A 6,087-nucleotide genomic window follows, 5' to 3' on the forward strand; every position below is an offset into this window, starting at 1 on the left:
GAATATGTCTAAATGTTCCATGGGGTGTAATAAATTACACTAGTGTAGAATCATTCTATTTAACCTTGTAAAGAGTATCCACAATTATCTTCTTTGACCCTCACAAGTGTGAAATAGGCAAATTAGTAGCTTTAGCCCTGCTTTACATATAAGTAAGTACATGTAAATTTAGCCCAGAGAGACTAAATAATTATCTAAGACTATATGGGAGTGATTGGCCAAATCACAGAGTCCAGGTCTCTGGACATTTAAATCCAGGCTCTTTTCAATACACCAATGGTTCTCAAAATCTTGGTCTTAGAGGCTGCCACTGAATGAAGATATGAAATAAGATGGAGGGTGAAAGACCAGGGATCCGAGCCCCGCAGTTTTGCTTTTTCCCTTTCACATATTAGTGCTGCAAATAATTTTTCATTTGGAAAGTAGCTCTGTTGCTGTTAACAACATGAATCCGCTAGTCATTAAGCATGCATTTGCTTTCTGGCGCCATGTGATATTTCAGGTTTATTTTGTACACTCCTTATCCTAGACCCGGTATCAGACATTTCTCCAGGTAGCTCTGTTCCTTTTAGCTGGGATTGAGATTTAGTATATAACGTCTGGGCTCTAAGTGTGCTCATTGCTACTGGGGCCTCATTGTTTCTAGCTACCAGGAAATTCCCTTAAAAAAATCCCGAGTTCTTGCTGATACTTCGAATTCAGATCTAATACCACAGGGTTACTTGCTATCTTCTCTCATTCCATTTTGGTATGTCTCTTTTTCCATAGTGAAAACCCTGCTTCCCAAGCAACACCACAAACATTTATACATTTGCTCTATTCTACACTGCACACAAAACAGTTTTAGAGCAGTACCGTTATTCAAAACAAAATTAAATCGAATTCCAAATTTATTTGCAACACTTTTTTATCCTCTATCATACAAAAGGTGAACAGTCAGGTAATTCTGTTTAAAATTTACTTGAGGGGCGCCTGGGTGGCTCAGTCTATTGAATATCTGACTCTTGATTTTGGCTTAGGTCATGATCCCAGGATTGTGGGATTGAGTCCTGCATTGGACCCTGCACTGAGCATGGAGCCTGCTTAAGATTTTCTCTGTCTCTCCCTCTGCCCCCTCCCCTGCTTGCACCCTCGCTCTCAAAAGTTAAAAATTTACTTGAATTATTTTCCCTGTGTGGTTAAGTGTTCTATCAATTTGACTTATAGGTAGAGTCATATGTTTCTGTTTGTGTTCAATTTTAGAGTTTGGGTTTTAAAAAAATCATCTTTACTTAACTTTAAAAATATTTATATGCTAACAGAATATATATATTTACTATATATTATTAACAATATATAATAAGATGAATCATTAATAATTAATTGTTAGCTCAAAGAAGTCATGATCTCTATTTCTTCACTCTTCATCCAGTTCCCAACCACTCTACTCCATGTAGATAGATAATCATTTTCATCTGTTGATTATCTTTTCTCTGCTTCTTTTACAACAATAACTGTATATACACTCTACTTTCTCTTCTTATAAAAATGGTAGTGTACTCTGTTATATCTAGCTTTAAAATTTTTTAAATACTTTCAAATTTGTCAGTTTATAATTTTGTGTTTAGTACTTTTTGTTTCTTGTTTAGAATTCTTTATCAGCCAAAAGGTCATGAATATTTTCTGGTATATTATCCTCTAAAATTTTAAAATTTTTGCCTTTTACATTTAAATCTTTAATCAGTATACAACTGACTGCACGTGTGGTATGAGAGAGTAATCTTTTTTTTTTTTTTTTTAGTGTGGATATCTATTTTTTACCCACTGGTCTTCAATGTCAGTTCAGTTCTATATCAAGTATCTACACTTTCATGAATCTGCTTCTGGGCTTTTTATTTTGTTTTATTTTTCATACCATCTATTCCTGAGAAAAAAATCTCTTATTTTTAAATTTCATATGTATTTTCTATTCTAAAGTTTTTTATTAAAAAAAATCGTTACTATTTCTCTGCTGGAGGATTTTCTACTTTTTCATTCGTTATGAATATGTTTTCATCTATGTTCTAGTTTCTTCTAGTTTCCTCTAGGTACAATAACATTTTTTATAATTCCAACATCTGATCTATTAGTCTCCACTAATTGCCTTTACTCTTCAGTATGCATTATTAAATTATTCTATTTTTATATGTCTAATAATTTTGGATTATATCCTAGACACTGTAAATGATATTTTGTAGTTTCTGAATTCTGTTATATTCCCCTGAAACTGTTGGTTTTGCAGGCAATTAATTTTGCTGACCTCATACTCCTAATCTGTCTACCTTGCAGGTGAAAATCTCTGTTTAACCCCTTTAGCCTTAGCAGGAATACTTAGTCTCCTCCATACATGCACAGTTTAAGGGTCAGCCAGAGGTTTGGGGAAAATTTATATGCAGAATTTGGGACTCTCCCTTTCTGGATCTTCCCTTTCCTGGGTTTCTCCCCTTACTTTTCAGCTACTGTGTTTGCCCCAAACTGTTATTTTGTTTTCAAGCCACTAAGATTATAGGCTTCTACTTGAGTTTTAGTGAACTAATGCTTGCCCTCAAATAAAAATCCACTTTCAAATGGAAAATTCAGTTCATTTATCTTCATCTAAGTGTAAATTTCTCTCCAGTTTCCACCTGATTTTAGTTGCTTTTCAGTTATTTCAGGGAGTTTTTTTTTCTTTAATAGTTTTTACAGAATTTTAGTTGTTATATGTGGAGGGTTAGCCTGATAGGAGCTACTCAATCATTACTGGGAGCAGAGTACCCACATTATTTTATTTATTTTGGCTTGTTAATTAGTTTTCTATCTTGTATAACAAATTCCTCACCTTAGTCTAATTCTTCAGAAGTGTCTTAGCTATTCTTGTGTGGAACCTAAAGTCTTACCAAGTATACTCTTCTATCTCCCAGGAACAAATGGAAGAATTTCAGAATGAGTCATGTCAAAAAAACTAAAGCTGCTTATGTTTTATACATGCATCTCTAATATTAGGGACGATGGCAATCCAAGGCACAGACATGATATACATGTACATGTCTGGTGGGTTGAGGGAAGGTTGTTTGATTACCAGGACTGAATATTTAAGAAAAATAAATATTAGTTGAATGGACAAACACCTGTGAAGTCTGAAAATGGAGACATGGATGAATTAATGGGTGCAAGAAGCAGGTGAACTGAGAAGCTAAACTAAAGCATATTAGTGAGGGTGCAGAAAGAGACCAGATTTGAAAGAGAATTTAAAACTGATAAGCCAGTATTTGGTGAAATGGTACTGAAGGAGATATTTATAAGGTTAAGAAACATTTTCTCCCGTTACTCAAATCACAGCATGTGTTAACTTCTTACTTTGTTTACACATGTAACAACACTATAGAAGGTAGAAAAAAATCACTAAAATTTTACTACTTTTATAAAACTACAAAATTTTATATTCTCTTTCAGACCTTACTCAGAAACAAATGTGTATTTTTAATAGATGTAATTATACCCCAAGTTAAATGTCTTTGACACATCATAATTTTGTATTATTTCTATCATCTCACATGAATAGGCTATTTTTATCTTGCTGATCTTTATAATTATATTCTTCTTAATGCCTGCATTCCATTTTTTTCATGTACCTTGGCTTTTTGAACCATTATTCCATTTGTTAGGCATTTATATTGCTACCATGAATAATGTTCCATGAACATGTTTATATATATATAGTCTTTCCCTTTTGTGGAGGATAGATTGTCAGCAGTAAGATATTTGTGATAGAGTAGACACATTTAATATTGTTTCATGTATCTTAATATTTACTCATTATAGACCTGGCATTACAAAACATTTGGAGTTATGTGTGTGAGAATCTTTGTATTTCAGATCATTACTGAAAGCAGGGACTTTGCCTAGTTTATGGTTGTAGCATCTAGTATAGTGCATATTATTAGACTAATAATAGCTGTGTTTTAAATGAATAAATCAGTGGATGAATGAGTGATTAATTCAGTTGTCAGATAAAGAGAGTTTCAATTCATTTCTTGCCATCTGGATGAAGTTTGATTTCAAGTGTACCCTATGATATTGGCAAGATCTGGAGAGCTACTAAGATAAAGAGTTACTCCTGTGATCTGGATCTTAGAAAAGCCTGGAATGTTGCCCTGAGAACACAATCTGCAACAGTGACTGTCTGGGATGTTTGCTTTTGCTTTCTGGACGACTACACACCCAAGTATTTTCATGGGCTGCTTTCTGAAAAATGGACTGTGATCTTTTCTTTCTAAAGGAAACTTTCCCATTATTTTTTACCTCAATGCAACAGGCCCTTGCAGGGCAAATTAAACTTGAGCCACAATGTTTGGATGTCTGGATTTTATTCTCTCCTGGGCTTCAGAAAACAACTAGGTTCATGATCAACTTAAACTAGATCACCCTGTTTCATTGTTTGGTGTTTTTGTTTTGTAAAGGGAGAATAATTTTTATTGAGATCAAAACGTAAAAAAATTAGTTTGTTTTTGGATTTAGCTAATTAGCACCATATAATAATGCGATAGAGATCTTATATCAATGCCATTTGTCTTTTACCAGCTATAATAATTACTATTTATGGTGCTTTGTGATTTCCATATATTACTACACATAATTTAATTATTACAGCAACCCAATGAAGTAGATATCATTATGTGCATTTTCTGAATTAGGAAAGTAAGGTAAAAAGTCTTAAGTCACCTTTCTATGAGCACATGGAAGTGGGGGGGGGGTCAGGGTTCAAAGCCGATTCTGTCTGATACCAATGTCTATGCTTGTATATCCATTTAAAGCACTTTTATGTAAATTCTACTCTCTAATTCATGGTTACAACACCAGAAGAAGACTGTGATTTGTCTTGTCTGCAAAGGTGGAGAGAGATTTGGGGATTATGTTCTTTCCCATCCAAGTTTTCATAGGAATGAATGATCATAGCTAGGATGTGAATGTGGACCTTCTGGTTCTTCATCCCATACTTTTCCACTGCTCCCATTCTAGATCTTCTTTCTGAATCCTTCATTCTATAGTGGAAGAAACTGGGTCCCAGAATATTGTGATGATTTACTAAAGTCATATGGCTAGTTAGCAAATTAAGACTACAGGCCATATTTTCTGCCTTTGAAGCTAGTGTCATGTCTTATCTCTTATGTCTATGTGGCAAACAAAAGCTTGCTGCTAAAGAATGTTCAGTGTGAGTTATATTCCAAACTAGAATGTACATTAACATAGGCCCTCTGATGCAGAGACCTTTAATTCATCATTTTCATTTTGTTAAAATGTCCTCCATCATTTGAGCTATCTAGTCAATCTGTTAATCATCAAATATACACTGAATGATTAGTATAAATGTGCCTAGCACTAGAGATCAGTCCCTCAGTGGGGTCTCTGTCATCAGTATATGAAAAGTCTCAGGATTTGCAACTCTTCCTCCCCCAGTATAGACCTCAAAAGAGCCAAAGTAAATAAAATTTTCTGCCTCAACAGCTGTATTTATTTTGGGCTGTTTCTCCACCTACAATGTCCATTTTCTGTCCTCAGAGCTTCTGAACCTGTTTATTTTCAACCTCCCAGAGGCAGCCAGCTGTTGTATTCCTGTGTCATGGCACAAAGAAGTCAATAAGTTCTTCTGGAGGGAAGCAAGCCATTTCAAGGGATTAAAGCATATAACCCAAAGGGGAGTTTACCAATTGTGGCTATTTCCTGAGCAAGACACCAACCCTGCTCTCAAATATCTTACTCAAGTAGCTTAACAAAATATAATTGGAGACAGAACTTGAGCACTAAAAATTACACAATAAAATAAAAAGAGTCAAGGAGTAATATAAGCTCTGGGCTTAAATGGTATCGAGTGAATGTGGTTAAATAGAGTCTCCTAGTTGGTGGTCTGGACTAAGCTTTTTTTGTTTTAGTTCCAAGTTGTTTGTGTATGTTTTTTAAATTTATTTTTTAATTATTTTAATGTTTATTTATTTTGGAGAGAGAGAGAGAATGAGTGATGGAGGGGCAGAGAGAGAGAGAGAGACAGACAGACAGACAGACAGAATCTGAGGCAGGCTCCAGGCTCTGAGC

The sequence above is a fragment of the Felis catus genome, chromosome D2, assembly GCF_018350175.1.
Source record: "Felis catus isolate Fca126 chromosome D2, F.catus_Fca126_mat1.0, whole genome shotgun sequence".
NCBI classification, from domain to species: domain Eukaryota; kingdom Metazoa; phylum Chordata; class Mammalia; order Carnivora; family Felidae; genus Felis; species Felis catus.